Consider the following 24,602-nt stretch of genomic DNA (forward strand, 5'->3'; position numbering starts at 1 on the left):
AAATGTAGATATCAAGCAGCAGGTCCAGAGGGAAGAAGAGATGTAGTGCATAGTGTGGTCGGTAAAGTCATCATCTGTACACAGGTTCAGTATAATGTAGACGCACTGCGGAGCTTATAAAGATCTTACTTCTCTCTGCAACTTAAGTCACGATCTCCAGCGGCCTCATTACCAATATCATATAAATACATAGCCTGGGACCTTGATTTGTTCAATAATTCAGCTCCTGATTCTCTCTTCCTTCAGACTGCTGCTGCCCAAGGCAAGTCTGGAGGATGTTGTTAATACTGAGCGGGTAACAGAACTCCTGTGTGTGTGTGAGTAATAGCGTTGGGCAATTGGATGAATATATCAGGAATTATCGGTGGACTACATCCACTGCTGCTGGAAATTCCCTTGCTTATATGATGTTTTTTGACTCTAATTACCTGAATATAAAAAGTCAAAGAAGTGCTTGGGGCTTTGCACCTTGGCAGAATATGATGGGACTATCAGTCAAAAAAAAAACACTATTACTGCTACTACTACTACTGCTAATACTAATACTAATACTACTGCTACTGCCAACATATTTCTTTTGGATGATAAGAATACAGCAGAGTGAAGTGCAACAAATTATGATGTCAGGCAATACTGAGTAGATGGTGTCGATTTAGAACAGTGTTGATAGCAGTGTTTATCTTGCAATAGCCATTGTTGTTACAACTCCTCATTGCTTCTAGTGTACCGCTTGACAACACATGACAACGGCATTAATAGTCCTGCCCATGGCACTGGCGGTCTTTTTTTTTTTTCATCTGAAAAAACACTTTTGTGTCACCTTGCCAGAGGAATCAGTCAACTCAGTGGAGTGGGCAGATTGTAAGGTCTGGACCCAGGCAACTCTGAAGTGAGTGAGTCCACTTTTTGTGACAAATCCATTAAAATCACTTCATTTCAGTGAAATGTTGGTGTGACCAAACCCTAACCCTGACACAACAACACACAACAACTCATGTTACATGTCAGCAGAGAAACCTGGTTGGCAAACTGTCAGGCACCACAAAACATGTGCAGTAAACAGGTTGAAAACGAAAGAGCCTTGAGCATCAATGTAAGAAATCCAAGAGAAAAGAAGAGAAAATAAAATCACAGCTCTATCGTCAAGACCGACAATGTGCTAAAAAAAACCCCACATGTTTACTTGTAATTGTAGCAATGGATATTGGTTGAAACAATTCAATCAGTAGACATATCCAGAAAAAATCCAAAAATATAAAAACACCTGCGCTATCGGCCTACGTTGCTCTGTTCCTCATCGTAGCAGAAGGTCACAGTATTCTTTTCTTTACATTTTTTTGTTCAAATGTGTAGCTGGAGCTGTCACTGTCATCTGTTTTTCAGCATATTTCTTCATAATTAATGGCCATTAATTAACGACTAACTCATTTCTGACAGATTTCAGAGCAGATGATTGCCCACAGAGTAGCAGCAGCAGCCCTTCTCCTTCACTCTAACAGAAACAGAGGGTTGGTGTAGAAGTATAAAAAACCTCAGTAAAGACAGTTTCCCGTTCGGCATCTTGTGTGAAGTAATGCTGATGGCCTCTTGTAGAGCCTGAGTGTAATGCAGCTTGTGCTAAGGAGGCCTCCTCTCATCAGCAGCAGGATAGCTGTTGAGACGAGGCTGAGTTTAACAGCTCGTCAGACACACAGCTCCCTGCTGCACTCCACAGGTTTGCTGTCTCACTGGTGGAGTTTACAAAGCTTTTTGTGGCAATCTGTGATCATCTTGCTTCCTTTTTAGCAGTACAGAAATTTGTGACCTGCCATGTGGCATTTGTCTTGTTTTCCTGTGTTGAACCTGAGATATGCTGAGATTCAAACTTTCCAAGATCCAAACCACAATATTTGCATAAATTGTGAAATTGAGAACCAAAAAAAGTTTCAATATATGTATCTTTTACTCTTAATTTCAAACTGAATTTTGTACATGAACAATCATGCACAGCTCCTGCAATAAACAAAGCAAAATCATTCAAAGCTAAAGCCACAAGCCTGACTCTCCTAGCAACTCTTGTGGTAAACTAAATAATGAGCTGTCTTTTACGTGGATGAGTGTTAATTGCAATACTGCCTGCTGGTTTCATATAGCACTACTACTTATTGAAGCACCTGAACATTTTCTCTTTGCTGTCTTTGTGTACATTTTACTCTGATCTTCAACTGATCTTCATGTTTAAATTTGTAAATTTAATAATTTAAGACAGTAATTGTTTCTATGAAATAATTAAGCACAGAAAGCCTATAATTGTTTCAGTCACACCCCCAGACTTCACATGAAAGAATTCTTAAATTTCAAGACGCACTCCAGCAGGACCAGGGGCCAAGCTTATTCAGAGTTTTTGGGCAACTCACTCTGCACCAAAGTCCTTTGAGATCTCCACTCTTTGTTGAGTCTCTGGAGATAAAGACACAGTGAAAGCCATGCCATGCCAATAATTTGGTACCCAGCAGCAATACAGCCCTGTCTTTCCTGACTTTCCTGAGGACCTTGCCGCTAACATACTACAACTTTTGCATATCTGAGCCTCCCAGTTCAACCTGGTGGAACTGACCAATTAGAGCTGGAAGTGTCACATTTAATGTGCTTTGCAGTAACTGGTAAAGAGATGGATGGTATTGCAAGTGTTGAATTTCTGTCAGATCTTTGGTCAGACAAGTAAAGGAAATTGTAATCTATCATTTCAAGCCTTGCAGCATCACATTATAATTAATGTTTACTGTAAATGAAAGCAAAAAAAGTTCCAAAACTCACATAACCCCATGGGAAATTGTGATTTTTTTCCCCCCAGGCTTTAGTCTTGCATACAAAATGAAGCCTGGCTTCAACTTCTTACAACTCTACTTATTCACGGCAAGTGTCCAGTTGAGTCTGTTAGCACTTTGTGGTCAGTGCACTTTTCTTGATGATAATAAGACAAAAAAGATGCTTCACAGATACTTGTATTGTAAATATGAAGCTATACCAAGCAGAAAGTTAGCTAAACAAAGACTGGAAGCAGGGGTAAAAAGCTTGCCTGGCTCTGTCAGAAAAAAAAAATCTATCTACTAGTGCTTCTAAAGTTCATTCACTTCTTGTTTGCTAAAAGTGGTATTGATCTCAAGTATGCAAATAAGCATATCTCCCAAAATCTAACTATTCCTTTCATGACTAAGTGGTTTAAGGGGCAAACTTAGTAACAACTGTTGGGTCTATAAGTCATTCCATCAACTGTAATTGGCCCAAGTTGGATATTTAATTCCAGTCTGGGTCAATCTGCATCGGTTGCAATCTGTTGTTTTGCAGCATGCTCAGACATACCAGTGGTAGCTGCTTCTAACACAGAGATGGGGCCGGCATGTTGTGAAATTAAAATATGTCTTCACGTGAAAGCACTAAAAGAGAATTGGAGTAATGATGCAAATGCTGTTCCACTTTTTGGTAACTGAACGGGTTACATGATGATGCCTTAGGATCATTAAATGCCCTGAAACTGAAATTGTGGAGATGCAGGATTCCAAAACTCCCTCATGCAATATGATCAATTATGTCTCATCCATCTTTTAAGATTGAAGCCGATTCATTAGTTCCTTCTTTGTCGACTCTTCTGGCTTCTGTTTGTGTTTCTTTGGGGTTTTTTTCAACCCCCGCCCTATGCTCCTTGCTTTCATTCATCACAATCAAAACTCTCCCTTTTCTTGAAGACTCTCACAGATGGCGGCATGACCACAGAGAGGAGTTAGAGATGGGGACAGAGCCTGGTTGACAGTGCTGTGCAGTAAATCCCCTGCTGACCTCCCACTGCATTTAAATTCTCTAATCTAGTGACAAAAGGAATGAGGCGATGAGCTGGTGCCTTACGGAAAGGTCAAATTGCTCACTAATCTGCCCACCCTCTCCCTGTCGTCCCCTGACACTGCTCTCCGCTCTGTAAAAATCCTGCTGTGTCATTGCAGTCATGTCTGGAGGTCACTGTACGCCACAGAGCGACCTCACAAGTTTCCTGTAGCAATTAATTACCGTCTCCATGGCCGGCACATATGGGGCTATTATCATAAGGCCTCATGGGAGAATATTTCCTGCAACCATTATTCAGAGGGAAGTGACAGGGAACGTTTTAAATGCCAACATGCTTTTCTTTAACTCCTTTGTTGGTCCTGTAGTCAGACCAGAGATGCGCTGACAGGGTTTGTTGGTTATTTCTAAAAAAATTATTCACTACAGATTCAGTAGAGAGAAAAAAAATGACAGATGTAAAAGAGAGCATAAGCATCTTAAGACGATCTTGATCTTTTCCTCTCATTTTAGCCTTAAAACATGTTTCTCAGCAGCCTTGTAAACAAAAACACCTTGAAAAGGTCGCAGATTAACAAGCTTTTGGGGCTCACCTGCAGGAGAAGATATCTGATGAATAAATCTGATTCAAATTATAATCCTCAAAATTTTCATCGTATTGAACCAACATTTTAATATTAATTATTATCAGAAAATTGAAGCCAACACAGGGGTGCTGGAAAGTGCAGCTCCTCAAATGACCACTAGAGGCATCCTCCAGAAGCAAGTCAATCCCCATAGACACTCTAAACACAAACTAAACATGTTTCTAGCATGGTACAAAAAACGTCTCTACAGCTAATTTCTACATGACTAACTATAGGAGGGGTGAATTTTTATATAAGGCATGATATTTTATCAAGACATAAAGTTAGGCATAATTAAGGGCAGACTGCTTGAGTGACAAGCTGTCTGTCCTCAGCTTCTCAGTCAGATCCACCCCTCTCACCTCCACAGCACCAGCCTCATGCCCAAATATAGTCACTTCTGACTCCAAAAGCCAAGACAGCAGGGAGGTAAATATGAGAACTTATTTTGCAATATGTAGTATTTAACATTCTCTTGATATGCAAAACGGCATGTAGACATTTAAATTTGCCAAATTACTTCAACCTTTTTCAGCACCATGGACAGCAGGACTGGCATTCTCTTTGCAGATGTCTCCGGTAGGAGAATGTCAGTGTCAGTGTCGCTGTCCTCAGCTCTTGGTGTCTGCCATTTCAAGAGATGTAAAAAATGATCTCCTAATGTTCGATGCAACATGAGTGAAATCTTTAAATAATGTTAAGTAATATTTAAAATCTAACTAAAACAAAACAAACTGTGCTCAGACCTCCTCAGGAGGTGGCTGCTTAACCTATGCAGTGTGAACACAAAAAATTCCAAGACTGCTTTACCCTTTACCATTGTATTTTAGCCCTCTACATCACATGCTTTTGCATGGGATGATCAATAAATACTAATAGAATAGTAGTTAGAACCAGAGTAGAGGAACTGCTGCACTTATCCAGATATGGAACAATGACCACATCAAGATAAAACTGTCTACAACCCACAGAAACAGTTGATATGTATACAATTAGTTAGGGATGCACGATAATATTGGCATGTCCTTGCTATCGACACATATTAGCTTTAAAATTAAATATCGGAATCAGCCAACACGCCGATATGAAAAGCAAATATATATTTGCACAATAAATACTACATACAGCAAGCATTGTGTTTTTTGTCTCCATCTGCTGGTGGGCCATCACAATAAGAGTATGAATAATATGATGTGAATTCCACTACAGAGGAGATTCGATGATCACTAAAATTAAGTGCGGGGGAAAAAAAGGGGGATATATCGATATCGATATCAGTTATTTTCCAAATGAGTTGTAATATATTGGTACATCAGATATTAGCAACATATCCAATACTGTACATCCCTACAGTTAGCCTTTATGGTCATTTCAGCAGGCTACTTTCTCATTTTACTTTCAGTTGTTCTTCACAAGTCCTCATTTACCCAAACATCAACAATGGAGAGCAAAAAAGTTAGAATGGTCCTCACACTCACACTGTCACATTAATGGGATATACGCAAGTTTCAGATATACAACAATATAGGACAATAAAATTGACTATACTAAATTAAAAAATTTTGCTTTTTTTGTAATAGCCACTATAATTCTCCTACATGCCTGACACAGGAGAAATTGCAGTTGGTTGTAATCTTCAACCTCATGGCTAGACATAAATAAATCCTACACACTAGACCTTTAATATGAAGCTGAAACTCTGACAATGTATGAGGTTACATGTTTAGTATGTAGTACTTTTATGAATTTCAGATATGCAAAAGGCTGGCAGAAAGTTAATTTTGCAAAGTTGCTTCAAAATCAATTTGCCAACCTTTTCAGCACCACGGACAGCGACACTGACATTCACTAACCAGATGTCTGACTGAGCTCTTGGTCTTGCGTGTTTTCAGAGGCTTGCTAGAAACCAACCTAGAAAACACTCTTTAAATCTTTATCGGTAATGAAGGCCCAGACTGGAACATCTCTAACCTGTTCCCTCAAGTCCCACAAGAATAATTATTACCTGAGGAGATAATTGTCGATTGCAATCTCCTGAAAATGTGCCGGCTGTGAAGTCAGAACTTCAGCACAGATGTCTTGCCATATTTCGGTTATGATAAAAGTCCCCTGATAATTCTTGTTCTGTGTGAAATCAGTTTCTTTTGGGCACAATTGTCCTCTTGATACTTGATTTTTTATATTTAATTTTATTTTATTATTATTATTTTTAATCTTTGTCCTTTCATGCAGAATACACAGAGGCAACAGTTCTTTTCATTGTGCAAACATGAATCAAGAAGTGATTATAAACTGTAAAATATCGGCTTTATACAAGCATATCCAGACACTGGGGATTTAGGCAATTTTTAGACGACTGTATGTTGAAGTTTTACATGAAACGCGAAGTCGTCAGGGGTACTTTTAAATTGATGAGGTCTACACAAAACGCTTATGACTGCAAATTGAGCTTTTCCCAGCTGAGTCGCCGTAATGCACCATTTTGTTGTTTAATTTAAATTATTTAGCATTTTCTGTGTTTGTCACAAGAGTGACAGCAGTGAGAATTCTGAGTTCATGACTTTGTTTTTGTTCCACTTTGTTGCCTTTTTCTCAGGAACAACATTTCCCTGCATCCCCCTGTGTCCTGGCTGAGCATCTCTTTTTGCACAGAACTCTCTCTTTCATTTTTCACTCTCTCCTTTTTTCCATTTTTCACTCTCTCTTGTTCTCCCTCTTGTTCTCAGGCTCTCTGCTTCCCTCCCTGTATTGTTGGCACTGCTAACAGGCTTTTCGAAGTGGCCTTCAGAAGCAGCTGGATCGCCTCTGGGAGCCTTTGGAGACCTGCCAGGACGTCATATGCCCCTCTCCACTTTATCCTCCTCCGCCTGCCCACCTCTGCTTCTCCTCCTCTACACATTTTTAATCTCCCCTTTTTTTCTTCTCTCTGCCACCATTCATCCACCCTCCCCCTCTCCCTCTCTCAGCCTACTTCTTTACTTATCTCTCCTCCTCACTCTTCTGCATCTCTTCGCTTGTCAGCATCTCCCCTCCGACTCACATCTTTTCATCTCTCGCTGCTCTTTTCCTCCATAATCTATCACGCAGTGAAATCACTGTTCAATCTTTCTTGAACATTATACTGTCAAAAACTAAATTGGGATTTCATGAAGCTAACCTATAATAGCGCTCTACTAGCTGCTCTCCAAACTATTACTTTTAACTTTGACGGCTGCTTTTTTTTTCTTTTTCTAAACATAACTCTCTGGAGAGGGAAAAAAACACTACAAGAAAAGAGCTCAGCGCTCTTCTTCTCCACCCACTTATCCGTTATTTTGTTTTTTTTCTCTATTTGGGTCAACCTCATTTTATATCAGGTCTATCTTTGGGTCTCTTTCCGACCAGGTCTGACAGTCCTTGGATGTCTTTCAGGTATAATTTTAAAGATATATATCATTGCACATCTGCTTCAGAATGGTTTTGGACCCAGTCCAGACTGCTGGATCTGTAAAGTCCTCCACCACCTTTTATTCACAGCATGCCACATATGTTCTGTCAGAAAATTCCCACAATAAGTAAAATGATGTCACGGTGTAAAGGCATAAATGAACTTGGCAAAACTGCTATATGCTGTTTTGAGAAAAACTTTAACACCCAATTTATTGGCCTGTAACCCACACTGGGGGCATTGAAAGATATTTAAATCATTTACATACAAAAAAGCTTAAGTTTCAATATGAAGATAATCTCAATACTACAAGTGTTGCTGATGCTTTGATACTGTGAAATTATACGTTGATCATTAGGACATTTTTCTTAAACACCCAGTCAATGTGCCTAAAATAACATGACAATTAGCCTCTTTGTCACCATGAAGGTCACAACAAAATCAGCCATAACAGCTAGATAAAAATAACACTTTACTTTGCAAGATTTCTCAGCTACTTACAGTTTTCAGGTGATTTGCCAAATTAATTGTATGTTTGTGATAAGCCAGTTACCTTCAGCATTTCCTTCTGGTACCTGTCTTCTTGGGGGTTATCTTTGTAATTTTTTGATTGTTTAAGACACTTGACTGTTTCACCATTATGCTGGAGCATCTATAAGCCTGTCACAGGTGGTCACAAAAGTAGCCATATCACTAAGTTTAAATGTTCTTTTCTGAGAAAAACAAATAATTAAGATGCATTATGAATTATGTTGAATCCTTTTTTTTTAATGTATGGGCTATTCAAATACAGATTTGGAAATTGATTACAACGGCAAAAATAAGAGCTTTGGAGCTATGTCAAATCTATGTATGCATGTGAAAGTTGAGGAATTCTGATGTTATCTATTGCTGCTATCTGCATAATTATGTTTCTCAAATAAGTTCATGGTGAGTTCATTGCAGGTTTGACGTGATTTTTTTTGACGGTGTCACGAAACAGCCCAAAAACTTGTGTACACCAGGTTGTGAGGAGGTAAATATCGTCAATTTGAAGCATCAACCTGCAACTCATGCAGAAGACATCTGGCAGCTCCTTTTCTGCTGTGCAATCGGCATCTCAGTGTGTGTTGCAAAGTGTGGTAATCAGTGACCTCAGGCAGACACGCAATCTGTCACTCAGTGTCATGTCTTTAAAGGTATGATTTTTTTCCTCCTCTGTGTCTTTTCTTTTTGCCAGATTACTTCCCAACTGTCTCTTTCCCCTTCCTGTCTCTTTCACCTTTCCCCCTTTTTTTAATTTCTCCTTTGCCAAACCTTCTCTCTTTTATCACTCTTTATTATACCATTTTTTAAAATCATTAGCATGAAAATACCACACCTTTAGAGAAGTAACAGTTCTCTATCACTTTTTTCTTGTTGGATTCTGAGGATTTCATCCCAAAGTGTTAAAAAAAAGAAAATTCTCTGTCAGAATGCTTTTAGAAAGTGTGGAAACTGATGAAATATGATACAGGTTCTTGCTGGAAAACCCAGAGTGCTTAGTCAACTTCCTGTAAGAATAAAGCTAAAAATATAATACAAAAATATAATAAAATAAAATAAAGACAGAAATATGGATTCTCTGGCGTGTGTGCACATTCATGCATAAACAGACACAAACATGCGTTGTGAATATTAAATAAAGAGGGATTTGTCAACATATCTGTCCCTGGGGAGCACCATGTTACCAAGTTTTGGGAAAACTGAACTTTTAGGAAATGTGAACTCATTTCATCTTTACAGTGGCTGCATGTCTTAAGCTTATTTTAAAATGCATTAAACATATGCTATGCAGGGTTGTCAGTTGCTGTTTGTCAACATGCTCACCAGGAAAAGTAAAAGTAAAAGCCAACTCTAGATTCTTTCATGTTTGGCATTTTGCCTCCCATATTTGGGTTTCATGGTGCTGTTTCTCTTGGATGCCTGCTATTAGTCTTGCACCTGGTTGCTACCTTTTTATAAAGTCCGGACGTCACCTGGCCGCTGTAGGGGCACACACCCATAAATGTCCTGAATACAGGAAATTAGGACAGAGTTTCTGCAGAAAAATACACTGCCACACACTTGGCGTGTATCATACGTGTGTGAGGGATTACTGCTGAGTCTACTTTTATTTCTTTCGGGAAAATTCAGCATAGTTTATATTTTAGAAACAAAATATGCTCAAAACATAAATTATTAAAAAAAAATAGATTGATTGTTAAAATACCCAGATTGTAGATACAACACCCCCACTGGTATGATGTCATGTATCTGTTTTAGCTTCAGTTAAGTCAAATATAAGAAAATAAAAGTTAAAAGACACCAACATTGACTGTTGGGAGAAAAAAAACTGAATGGAAATCCATTTATGCTCCAACACAATCTTTGTAACAGTTGTAGAATCTCACTTCACTTTCTTTCTTGGCATTAAATGTATACAAAAGCTGCTTTGCACTGTTTGAAATAACCTATTTTGCATATCTTTTACATTTTTGGTCATGGTTACACTGTTCTAAAGAAAAGGCTCATTACTTAAAGAAAAAAAAGCACCAAAAAAAAAACATTTACACAGCAAAGACGTTCGCATACTAAGGAGCTCTTTTGGTTTTTCACAATTTGTTTTTTTACATTTTCTTTAAAGAAACATTTCTGAGCTGTTTTAAGACCCAATGCCTTTTTGTAGCAGGTAAAAAAACAGCTCCTTTTAGACATGTTGGGACCTTCTAAAATCCTAAAATCTTAGATAAAGGATCAGCTTTTTTACATAAAGAAATAAATAAAATGTGAGAGATGCGTCTTAACCTATAGATTACGTTGCTGTGGAGATGTAATGTGGCATTCAAGCAAGACATCTCAGCTTCAAATTCACAGTTGTTTGCAGAGGTACAATCTGATACAGTGAATTCATGGGATTTTTTTGGCCTCAGCATTCATGAATGGTATTGGAAAACAGGAAAGCCCTATGCACTGTACATTTATAGTCTCCTCAGGGCAGGCTCTAATCCGCAGATGAACTGGGGGCTCAGCTGACCCAAACCTGACCCTGTCTTTGTCCTCAGAATGAAGATAATCTAACCAGCCTCCTGCTCCCTTAGTTCCTCCAGCAGGAGTCAAGATAAGCAACCAAACCAATTAGCAGCAACCCACTGAGTCCATGAACACTGCAGCTGACATGCCTGCCACCAAACCTCTTTCCTGTTCAAGTCAATTCTATTTTATTTTACAGTCCATTGGCAGCAAAGGAAGCCAAACATGTACAAGTTGACAAGTCTAGTTACTTGAAATCGTTTGTTATTGTTTCTGGCATATCCGTTCTCCGTGCTTTTATTTGATTTTATAAAGCCATTTTCTGTTTTCTTGCCTTAGGAAACACCTGTGAAATCAGTCTAACCGCTCTGGCAACATGACAATATGTGGCAGAATATAGCTGACTGCTCTGCGCCTTTGTATTTATTCGCACCAGTAAAACAGAGCTCCCATCCCACCTGCAAACAGATGCTGCCGAGGCCTGAATTCAGGAGGGGCACCTGTGCTTTTCTGCTCTGCTTCGCTAAGTTAAAACACTGCATCAATAGAAGTGGTAACATACTCAGTGCATTTACTTTAGTACTATTCTCTGGGAAAAGTTTATTGTACTTTGAGTATCTTTATTTAATGTTACCTTATACTTTTTTTCACTATGTTTCAGAGAAAACAGCTATATTTACTGAAATTCTTTCTGTAATACTTGCTGTGTTCTTTGAGAGAGATTCTGGGACATGTCCATCTAAATATTCACACCACTTTTCTGATGTTAGGGGTAAAGCTGTGGCTCACTTTGTGTCCATTATTACCATTATTACAGTAAATGCAAAAAGATGGTGTCTGTCTGTATGTTTCAAAAGAAGCGTTTTCGGATAGATGTCACATTCTCTTTATTAACTACCACATAAAGACTCAAATTCTGGTTTATTTGTTTGACTAATAAAAGGTATAGAGGAACTACATCACTTTACATACTTCATGTAAAAGTTACTTATGGAACGTAATATTACACAGGTTGAGGTTAGGTTTAGGCAAGTAAAATTATGCAAGATTTGGGAAATGAAACATGGTGATGATCCCTTAAAATAACTTAAAGTTTACTTGGTTTTACATAGGACACAAACACTAGTCTCTTGGTGGAAAGACCTTGCTTGTTTGACGAATCCAACCCCCAAACTTGCCTCTTTGCGCCGACTTTTGCTCTTTTTACTAACTTAATACTCCTTTCAGTGCACTGGTCACGTGACCCATCCTTCCCCATTATATGGGTTATACACAAATTACTGGCTCGTGATTATGGGTGTTAGATACTAATTGTGGTGCATTACTTTATGGAGGTAAATATACAAACAGTGCATGATAACAGTCTGCTTCATTACATTCCTTCTCTACCTCACTAACATACACATGCTTTAGTTGATTCTGACTGAATCCCACAAACACCACCCTGTACCAGGAATAATCAAGTGCACTCTCCACCTTTGGACCAAATATATTTTGATCTGCAGCTGAAAATAGTCTCTGACAAATGCAAAATGACTTCCTTTTATAAACACTGTTTAAAGAAAAAAAAAAACATTTACAATGCAGCGCGTTGACATTGCTTTAAGAATATCTACAATTAAGTTGGTGAGTAAAATGTCATCACAGGCAACAGACATAAGTGACAAAAAATAAAACCAACGTTGACAAACATGACAGGCTTCCATGACAGTGTAATGCAGGGTTCGCTTGTAATGAAGAATGATAAGACTGTCGTATTTTTACTATTTCTCAAGTAAGTAAAGAAAAGTAAAGGAATACTTCTTCCATCACTGGTATAGCATTGTGCAGTGACTCTCAAGCAGACATGCAGTGTAGGAACAAACGCACACATCAAAGGTCATGCATGCACAGATTACAGACTGAAACACACACATATGCACTCACCTCAGTGTATGAGTGTGCTGATTCGGAGTTTCTGACAGGGTCCGAGGGATTTCTCTAATCACCTGAGATGAGGAGGTAGAAAGATACGGTCAGCATGTGAAGGATGGGCCAACTCTAAGCTGATCATCTCCCAGGCCCATATTATTATTTCCCAAGTTTCTCCAATTATGGAGTGCTGATGTGGGATCAGTGCACAGATCTCCCACAGTCATCGCTTTCATTACAGAAAGAGAAGGCAGAACTGAGAAGAACCGAGGGACCGGATCAGCAGAATTCCTCAAAAATCCTTCTCAAATGAAGCTTCACGGAGCTCTGGAGGTCGTTTCAACTCTCTGAGCCCTCGTTTAGATAAAGTTGTGCTGTGTGGACTTTTGTTGTGTTTTTATGTTAAATCACTGTGGTTAAGTGGTTTCGCAACGTTGCAGCAAGTATGTACATATTAAAAAAAGTGCAAAACCTATTCATCAACTGTAGTTCCTCACTGTTGCTGCTGCTATATGGTATTTACTTTACTGTCACCACTGTTGCATAAAGACTTTACCTAGCAAGTTCCCATAGTTTGTTGTTTGATTGGTTCTGACAGTCAGAATGTTTTGTTGTCAGGTTTTTGCACCTCTTTCACATGTTGTCAGTCCATTAAATAGCCATTATTAGCTGTCATCTCTACCATTATGATGCTTCAATTTTTTTTTTAGGCTTAGGCAACAAAACTATGTGGTTAAATTAAGGAAAATATACCAAAATTTGAGTTAAAATAAGTATGTTTCTTCTGTAACATCAGTAATGTGAAGTAATGTATTATGCATGCCAGTTAAAGCAGGTCAACATTGACTTTTGCTGTCACACAGGACAAAAACAGCAATCTCCTGGATTAATGTCCTGTATTTGTTTGACCTATCCACCCACCCTGGCCTCCTTACTATGAGGACTTTATTGCTTTTTTTGATGCGTCACCTGCCTTCTTCCTTTGCTTCCCTCATAATCACTAGGCCCACTATAGGTCTCAGACTTACAATAAATGCAAATATAGAAGGTGCAGTATGGTCTTACCACCTTAAATCTGTGCATTCAATTAGAGCTGATAACAGCCATTTAATGGGGTGATGAAATTGAAAAGTAAATCAGTTATAATAGATTAAAACTGTCTGTTAATATGGTGTCATATGCTGTCATCTTCAGTGGTGCAAACCAAAGGATAAAGGTCACCACTGACTGATTTCCCTCCAACTTGAATACCAACCAATCAGCAAAGCTCCTTAACATTAAAACAAAAAAGGACAATCAGAATATTGTTACATTGAGGGTCTGAAAATAGTGTAATATCCGGCTCATTGTCTCATTAGATAATAAATGAGCCACAAAAATTAGAAATCACTGAGTGCTTATGTCAACATTTTCAGAAGTTTTGAAACTTCACAAAGAAACTTTGCCAGTCCAAATTAAAAACTCATTTACATTCCTCTGCTTTTATAAATATATAAAAAGGATACTTCTACCATACACCAGTGCGTAATAGGACAGAAAAAAAACAAAAACAAAAAAACAGTAAGAGCTCAAAGATGATGCTCAGCAGCAAAATGATAACAGCAAAATGTCTCTCTTGAAATTGATTCAGGTATGTAAGTACAGATTCATAAGCACAGCAAAAACAGCAATGATGCAGTGACTCATAATATGACATTTAGAGCAAAACAGCTAAGGGAAGTAAACAATGCACAAGACTGGCAAAGCTAAATATGAATTCAGGAAATATGTATCATTCTTGATTAGATTTTTTTCTGGCAGATTTAGCCATGAAGTCAGCTATGTATCTAATATTGTTAATACACACAGTACAGAGTGCCATTTGCAGCAGGTGGGAAACAAGTCCTGCATTTGAAGAGTATCAATAGCAGCACATAGCACTGTGATACCAAAGTAAACTGAAGGTGAAGTGAAGCTGATGGCTGCAAAAACATTCATCAGCAAGTCCAGTGTCAAGTGCTAAGAGCTGTTATTGACACTGGTGACACACCTGGACTGAGACTTTAATGATTCCCTTTTAGGTTGGGAAATGAAAATACTGTAAGAGGAATTAGCAGCTCTGTGGAGCAGAGCCACGTAGCATATGGAGGTTTAAAAAATGTGAACGAATCAGCAGCATTTACTTAAAGGCAACCCAATAAAAAATGCTGTGAATATTATCGAGTTTGAAAGATAGAGCATGCTGCAGCAGTCTCTGTGTGTGTTTGTACACATGGGTACATATTATGTATATCTATGTCACTAGGTGTCTTCAAGTACTTCAAGTAAGTTCAAGAACCTAAATTTACATCCCATCCCATCACTCCTGCTACCATCAGACATATACACAACTTAAACTCTGAAAATCTGACCAGTTCCATTTATATAATCTAATATTATCTCGTTCAGTATAGAAATGCTATAATGTAGGCTCCAATAACCTATTGTATTTGAATGTGACATAACATAGATATTCCTTCTCATCATTATCTAATTTGGCTTGATTAAGACTCTCAAGCTCTGACACACAGCATGATTTGCTTATCAACATTATGAGGAAAACTCATTGTTTTTTCACCTATAAAAGGTCTAGTGTGTAGGATTAAGTGATATCTAGTGGTGAGGTTGGAGATTACAACCAACTAAACGCTTGTTTGCCATGAGTGTAGGAAAGCTACAGTGGCAGACACAAAAGCCTGAATGGCCCAATTTAGAGTCAGTGTTTGTTTTTTCATTCTGGATGGATCTACTGTAGAAACAACATGGTGGCCTTGGTGGGGCAGGACCCAGGAGGTTAAAAAGAGATGAGGCTGCAGCACCATATCACATCAATTCAATGGGGTACAACACACATGCAGTGAAAACTGGTCAGCAGTTGCCATGAGGCTAAAAAGCTGGCACACTATCATAGAACCAAAAAAAGGCTTTAATAGAAGACCATAAAAAATTAATTTGAGCGTAAAATAAAGTTTTTTCAGGCCGAATGCACCTAATGATGGTAAAAAAGCACAGCCAAAGAGCTCCAGGTACACTGTACATGTGTCATAGCCCATAGCTCCCATGGTTTCAAAGAGTGTGCAGCAGTGTTTTTTATATAGCCTTAGAGATCACCTGCTCTTTATGTAGATATAAATGACTCATTCTTTGGTAACAAACATGATTCTTATTTTTAGGTGATTATACACTAATGAAAAAGATATTGATGAACATTATATTCCATTTCTACGAAAACATATCTGCCTAAATCCTACACACTGGACAATTAATTAGACTGACTTGAATCATGTATCATTTCAAACACTCGTCTGCAAGTCTGACTGGAAGTAAAGAAAGAAAGAATGCCCTTGCAAGTGGACTACATGACCCAAAGTGACACTAGTTATACTCATACGAGTCAAAATGGCCATTTTTACAGGAAGTTTGAAAAAAAAACCTACTTTTTTTTTCACAGTGTTGTGTGATAAGGTCAGCAGCTGCCTGGTGTTGGTGGCCAAACACCTGATGAATTAAGTTATACGAATATATTGTAAGTGTGTCAACACTTGGATACTGCACTTGATTGTGGATAATTTCAGAACGATGGTGCTATAGCTTCCACTATTTCACAATGTTTTTCAACCAGATTCTGGATCCTAGAAAAAGCCCCAAAGGTCATGAACCTATTTTTGGCCATGTAGTTGATATCTGAGTCTGGTAAGACAATCAGATAACAGGGAATACTCGTACAAATGCACTTAATTGCAGCAAGGCACATAAAACAAACTATGTTTTTGTTTTTTTAATACAAAAGAAAATAGGAATCAACTGAACACGTAAAAAAAGAAGTACATTAAAATGCCTGCAGTACAAGTACATTAGAAAAACAGATATTTCAAGTTCTTATTGGAATAATGCATTTATCATGGTTGCTCCAAAATACAGTATCCAATACAACCTGAGAACAGCTCCTGTATTACTGGTTTGAATTATCACAATAAGTAATCTACAGCTATTCAAGGCCACTGGAGTGTGTAAAGCAAACACAAATTGCCTCTGTGTACACTACACTAATTAAATCAGAACCAACTACAAACACAACATTAGCTCAACATTTGTGTCATACAAACATACACTGAGTGCAAAGGAACTCACTGACAAAAAACAGACATTCACATCCTCCTTCAGAGAGAAAGATTATTTAGAAAAGAAATGTTTCTTCACTTACTCTCCGAAATGAATAAATGCAAACAAAGCAAATAAATGCAGATAATAAAGACTTGGGAATAGGAACTTTCTTAGATTTGTTAGAACAACTGCAGCAGCTGCTCCAACAACAAGTAGCCATATAAAGAATGCAAAAGCGCTCCAGCCTCCACAGCCACCACATGACCTACCTCCTCCTCAATTTAATTAAATTTTCACCCTTTCAAAAAAAAAGTGGCTCGTGGCCGTCCTGCTGACAGAGGCTGAGCTGTGAATGCATGGAACTTCTACTGATGTCACTTTTGTTAATCATTTCTTTTCTATTCTACACAAGTATACAGCACCCATTACACACACCACAGCCCAATTAGAGCAGGAATGTGAATTAATGAGCAGGTCAGGGCAGGTTAACGAAGGGTGGCGCTCATCTGCTGAGGGCTGAAATTAAAAACTGTATCCTCAGTCTGCATTAAGTTTCACAGAGGCAGCTGCTCCCTCTGACTCGCTATTATCATGTTAGTGTTATTTTGCGTCTGTGCTATAACTCCTTAAACTATATTGTAGAGCTGAGCTGCAGCTGTGAGGGCGACTGGTGACTTGTTTTATTTTAAAGCATGTCATCAGCCTGCGGGGCCACTGCCTCTCTGTTTCCACTGTTTGGTGGAAAGAAAGTGAAATAAACCAGTTGAAGCAGAGAGAAAACAGTTATTTGCAGAATTACTACTAATGAATGTGTTTATTTGATATTCTTACGGGTTTTACATGTAATCTAATACTTGCATATCAGTCTACAAGGAAAACTATCATTGCCTTGAGATAATGTCCTGTAAATACAGTGCAATCTTCATTTTTACAAGTGTTTCAACACCTCATTCTAATATCAACTATATAAGCAAAACCCAAACATGGCGGTGTGAGATGCACCTGGCAGTGGCAGCTTTTAAACCTTCGGGCATTGTATAAAGAGTGAGAAAGTCCACATTGTGTGATGAGAGGGGAGGTGAATTGGTCAAACAAACACCGGACTCTAGTTATATAAACAACAGTGTGTTATGCTAGTATTTGATGTTACATTATGTTAGTAACACCTGTACAAATTTAAGACAAAGCATGATTTTTGTTAAACCTAGCCATGTGCTTTGGTTGCCTAAACCTAAAGATGTAAAGCTAAAAACTAAAAACGTTTTCTTTTTCTTTTCTTAAAACCTCCATTGTGAATTCATTTAGAAGTAGTCTGTGAAAATTGTAGATTTCTTGTGGAAACAGAAGTTTATCTTGAAAAGACATAATACATGTTTCAAATGTAAACTGAAACGCTGTCCCTGGGTAGGGCTATAGGCATAGCATCAGCATTTGATAGGAGAATGTGTTGAGTAAACTCAAGTCAAGTTAATTTAATTTATAAAGTCCATTTTCAAAAATTACAATTTGTCTCAGAGGGCTTTACATCAGATTCCATCCCTTTGTCCTTGGACAGTGACTAAGAAAAACTTCCCTAAAACAGCCACGCTACCTGCCCAGCATCAAACAGCTGACAAAGTCAGCAACACAGCTGGTGGGTTGGTCAAGACAACACGGGATACTGAACAATAAATTCAAATTTGTTTTGTTGCTCTGTATCTTCTAGATGTTTGGTTACACCCAACTTTATAAAGTGATGCAGTATATGAAGCATAAATGTGACAGTATTTTGTATACAGGCTTTAACTGCCCCCAAACGAGCAAATAAATCAATAAATGCAGCTTTAGCTAGGCAAACATCAGAGAAGACAATGGTAATCAACTGCTGAAGACAAAGGTATAGTCATTCTTTACAATAATCTAAATAATAGAAATACGGTAAGACAGTGAGCAAGACTTTTTTTAAGTCATGGGTGAAAAGTTGTCTATGTGTCTAAAATTGGTGAAAAAAACCTACATGTTAAAGTTATGTAATAGCTATTTATTGCCTTTTCATTTGCAGATAAGCAAAACTGTACTAACAGGACAGTGTACTATGTGTTGTTTAAGGCATTTCAGCCTCCAAAAGTAGTCCTGCACCTGATAAATCTTTGGAACTTTTTTGTTATGTTTTCTCAAAACAATACTACTAAGTTTAACCAGATATTAGGAATAAAAGACGCCTACTTTCTAACCTCAGTGACTTTACGTACCTTTTCTTTGAAAAACACCCACTCTCTCCCAGTGTCCACAGCAAGTTTCAGTGTATTTTTATGTTAAAATAACACATTAAAATTATATCTGCTCCTGTGTACAAGTCTTAGCTTGAGCTGAGAAGTTTGTAGCATCTGAGTGACTCTACAGATAAGCAGTTTCTCTTTTGATCTTTTAGTTATCTTAATCAAGATGCTCTATTCTTGCAATTTCTAATGATCAAAGAAGTCAGTGGGAAAAATGAAGGTGTGCCTGTATGCATGTTGCAGTTATTAGTAAGAATGTGCTGTTATAGCTGAATGTCAAATACGAGTCAGGAAACGCAAGCAGATATCTGAAAAACATCCGCAAATCGTCAGACTTGACTGATAGACAAACAACTGCATAACAGAAACAAACCTGCAAACCTAACGAGTTAAAGGAGAAAATGTTTCCAGCGGGAAACTCTGCATCTGCAGGGGAGGATGTGATTCTAACTGACAGAGAATTGTTTAACCAAAAAAAAAAAAAAAACTAACTCTTTGGGGAAAATGAAGGCTTCAGTTTCCTGGGCAGCCTGCAGAAGCAGCGGCTGACGGCGCACGGGGCTCAAAAGGACTCAGAAACTCTGAATACTGCAAACATCCTGCGAGCGCTGCTGAGAAATGAGCTACTGCAAACCAATCAAGCTGCACTGAACCAACACGCTCTGCGCTTTCCAAGAGGAGAAGGGAGGCGATCCTGTCTGCGGCACACACATGAAAGGATACCTGATATCAGAGATGGGAAAAAACAAAGAGCACAGACCTGGTCGTCTTATTATTATTATTTTTTTCTTTTAAACTGTTTATTTTCTCTCTGGCAGAGTAGAATCAAAACTCAGAAAGAGGATGAGAAACACCCAAAGGGATTAATATTATAGTACGGTTCACAAACCTCACCCTCAGCACTAGAAGCTTTTATCTATTTCTCATTTCCATGTTGACTGACTTTATTCATTACTGAGAGATGCATAAAGGGTGCATTAAATTAATGAATACTTGTGGGTGAAATGTAAGATATGCTTGATTACACTCCATAATGTTCCAGATGTTTCTACATATTATATTTTGTTCTATGTATTTCCATCCTTGGTACTCCATCTCACAGTTCTCCATCTGTTTTCTCCATCTAAACTTTTATTCCTTTCTCTCAAGTCTCTCAATTTCTAGGTCACTCTCTTTCCCTCCCTCACTGTCTCAGCTCCGAACTTCTCTCTCTCTCTCTTTCTCTCTCACCCATCTCTCTCCAGCTAAGAAAGATTAAAGTGGAGGCAGAAGTCGTGTTAATGGCCATCAGCTCATCCTGTGCAGGCAGATCCCTGTCTGCACCGCCTACCTGCTTAATTAGTCGAGAGGCAAACCTCTGGCAATGAAGCTGGTGTTAACTGCTTACTCACACACACACACACGCTCTCACACACACACACACACACACACACACACACACACACACACACACACACACGTACACACACCCTTCTACGTACAGGGTGTTCTCATGGGACTGCATTAATCAATCAGCTATCCTACATTATCATCTATATATATATATATATGTATGTATACACATATACACGTTTATAAAGTTTCTAGATGTATAATCTGAGCTTTGCCACTTTTCTATCTAACTGTACAACTAACGAAATTAATTGTTTGTGCATTTTATTGTGTATTTTTGTGTAGTCTATTTTATTATCTTTTATTACTTTCGTAAAGTGTCTTTGAGAACCTTGAAAAGTTTTCTATAAATAAAATGCATTATTATTACTATTATTATCATTATGCTGATCAACCATCTACCCTGCAGCTTGTCCATCTGCTGTTGTGAACACGCAGTGTCTCGTTACTAGTGTAGATCCTTGAAACATCGCTTGAAGTCCATAGCCTCACTGGTAGCACCATGAGGCTACAACACTTATTACAGACCACAAAACTGTTGAATCAACTCTTGGATGGATAAAAATGGAGACAGACTGCCATGTGAAAGGCAGAAATGTAAAGTTTGTTCTAAGGTTGCACCAGAGGAAAGGTTAAGTTGTTACATTGATCAAAAGGATTAAGGATTCACGTTGGGCTGTACACTGTCAGACTTGGCTTAACTTCCATCAGTTTGAAGTGGACTTTAGCTATACATATAATCAGCAGTGCTTTAAGCTGAATGCTAAAATTAGCATGTTGGGATGCTGGTTTGACTTCTTGCACATAACATTTATATGCAGCTTAGCAACAATGGAAACACTCATCCTAGCAAAGAAAAATGCTAAGATTTAGCACGCATAACAGGGAATGTACTGTCAGCACACAATCATGCCACATTAACATTGATTGCAAAAAAACATAGAAAGGCAATAGAAAGGAATTTAGATTTATTTTTAAGGTGAAATGTGAAATGCTGGAGCACATGCTTTGAAGTACTGGGGGGGGGGGGCAGCATCTCACCTCCTAGCCAGCTAGAAATCGCTCTCGTAGCATTTCTAGTCTACTTATCATAAGAAAGTCAGAAAACATAGAGAAAAGAAATGTTTTTATTCCTATCTTTCTTATTAAACTGAAAAATTCAACAGCACGTCTTCTGAGTTGCTCTTCATTGAACTATAGCTTAACTACCTGTAGACTCAGAAAAAAACACTTCATTCACACTTGACACAATAAAACTTAGCAAAACAGTCTTGGTTAGTCTCTCCACTGATCCACCATTCACCAGCTCTGGTTTGGGTCAAAATGAACTTTTAATTCATTAGTTACATCTGAGATATGCTAGCTCTACACACTGTCTCTTGCTGCCTGCTGAACAGCAGATCTCACTCATTTCTCAGATGCAGACCATTAAATAAGCAAAATAAATTAACAAAAAACACCCCAAGAAAATTGCTCCATATAAAAATCAACTTGCAATTTACTCAGTCAATTGGCAATAGCCACTATATTAATTGTATAGCCCAACCCTATGGACAAGCCCTCAGGGCAGCTCTATTTTATTGTCCTCTCCTGTTTGACTGAGCTTAGACTGGAAACTACAGAGACACACTATCACCTCTCAAGGTACATGTGGTATTACATGGCTAGACAGCCTTGGGCAAGCTGGCTAGGATGCTCATTTCAGTAGATATGTCTGCAATACAATATGTAGATGATCTTGTCATATGTCAGAACAGTGACTTATTGACAATTTGTTATTAATCATAGTTCATTCACATCTCACATCTTTTAGACCTATCCCACCCTTTCCTGTAATGATGATGATAATGACAAATGGGAATTTTCATCTGTTGGAACTAAATGAAATGTCAGAGGTTAACCAAAGTCTTCTGGAAATCATGACTGTCTTGATAAAATTTTGTGACATTCCATTTAATAGTTGAGATATTACAGCTTGGATCAAACCATTGGCCTAATCAACCATCGTGCCAGCATTGATATCCCTCGAGTCATGTTGCCATCACACATGCAGCGATGCATTTTACGTTCTTCATAAAACAGGAACAGGGTAAGCATTAGAGCTGATTTTGCCAGTGTACCTGGGCAGAAGGCTATAGCGTTTGCATCCTTTCAGACACTCTGGGGTGAGAACCAAAAGCATAATCAATCAATGCCACAGAACAATCACAAATATGTCTTCTCATGTTGCAGCTGATTAAAGAAACATCATAGCCTATTGTCTTGTGGCTAAAAGATTTTTGTTTAAACCCAGCCTGCTTGGCTGCTGTCTGTATGCCACTATGCCAAGAGATCCCAGGCACTACTATCCATGGATTAGTTAGTCGTCAGTCACAGCCAGTGATTTTCACTTGAAGCAAGGATCATCCGACATATCTGCACTTTGCAAAAATGTCCTCACTCTCATAGTCTAAAGCCTCTGTCCTCATCAGTATAGGAATACAGGAAAACACGCACACAACTTCATGCCTCCACATCCAGCAGGCATCCACCTGTTTTTTTCTAATTAGTCCACAGAGCTTGTAGGAACAGTGGGTGCGTTATTAATAGTCAGCTCCCTAGCACACTCGCCACCTATACATAAATAGATTTGATAGATATGTCAGCAATACGTTGATTATTTAAGATGTTTATCACCTTTTACATAATTGTTTTATCTATATTTAGCTTTTGGGTTTGTCTTGCAGTTCTGTAGGTAGTGTATAATGTATGGGAACAGAGTGTTCACAGTATTGGTAAAAATAAAATGTAGAAATTATAAAAATGTTCAAATGTGTCTTTTGAATCCGAGTAATATTCAAACTTGAGTAATTCCTAATAATATGATCTCGCCAAACAGAATGGATGGGAAGGTTTAGACTTGCTAAGTCATAGCAACATTTTCCAAATGTAACTGTGACCCGGAAATGACCTTCTCAAATCGAGATTTGATGGTTTTATGGTGGGATGATTTATTTTCACAAACATGAATGTGTGTTAGTACAGGAGGGGATGTCAGATTACTTTGCTTGTTTTGTATCCTTATTCCTTCATATTCCTTCAAGAATGACATCAGCAGTGACAAGTTAAATCTGTCATTTTTAAGTCTGCTGAGAGGAAGCTGTGTGTGAAATCTGTGAAAGATCCTTGAGTGATGTCACTCCTGTCATCGACTAAAGGCGGAAGTTTGAAAATAAAAATGAGAATTACCGCCTAACGATGTATGCAACAGCCAACCTGTCAAGTTAGAGTTGCAGCTCACATCTATCTGTGAAAACATGAATGCTTCACAAACATCTTTCCCAAAATCCATACAATCAGCAATTTCTTGGTGGGAACCCAAGATTAGTGTCACCAACTAAATGTCTCTCCTTCTGCTCCTGAGTTATGAAAAAGTGTTTTTGCACTACTTTTGAAAAAATGCCATCGTGACCTTGACCTACGACCACCAAATTCAAAACAGTTCATCCTTGACTCAAAGGGAATGTTTATGCAACTGTTCTTATCAACTCAGTATTAAGTCCACATGGACATTTGTGCCGAATTTAAAGAAATCCCCTTAAGGCAATCTTGAGACACTGTATTCACGAAAAGGGGACAGACAGATGGACATAGTCCCTGAAAACCTAATGCTTTCGGCCAGGGCCATTGCAGGCACAGAGGCATAATAATCTGGTGGTATGGAGTTAGTTATTAGTGACATAAGCAGACCTCCCAATTTTTTAAACTATACGTAATGAGTCTTACAGGAGCATAATGATAAATGATTAAGGTACTCTTTACCCATGATCTGTCACATTTTGATGAGCTCTTTGAATGCTCAGTTTGCATACAGTGTTGCACTTCTTTTGAACGCCCAGACATTTACTACCTTAAGGAATGTCACTATCTATCTATACTCCATTGGGTCATATTTGGTTAAATGTCTTTATTGTTTTGTTTTTTTTATGTCTGTATTAAATACATTATGTGAATTTATCTCTGTGTAAAATTCTCCCACTG

General features: G+C 38.2%; 1 protein-coding gene across 2 annotated transcripts in view; it reads right to left on the minus strand.

Annotated features, from left to right (window-relative positions):
• sgcd (sarcoglycan, delta (dystrophin-associated glycoprotein)) overlaps nucleotides 1-24,602 on the minus strand; it is a 323,685-nt gene that overhangs the window by 189,070 nt on the left and 110,013 nt on the right. For both annotated transcript variants that reach the window (XM_088089010.1, XM_042498784.2), the window contains exon 2: nucleotides 12,826-12,887. The gene's annotated coding sequence lies outside the window, so the exon portion shown is untranslated. The remainder of the gene's footprint in view (nucleotides 1-12,825; nucleotides 12,888-24,602) is intronic.

Source organism: Plectropomus leopardus, chromosome 15, assembly GCF_026936395.1.
Source record: "Plectropomus leopardus strain MGB_pleo_1.0 chromosome 15, ASM2693639v1, whole genome shotgun sequence".
Taxonomy (NCBI): Eukaryota; Metazoa; Chordata; class Actinopteri; order Perciformes; family Serranidae; genus Plectropomus; species Plectropomus leopardus.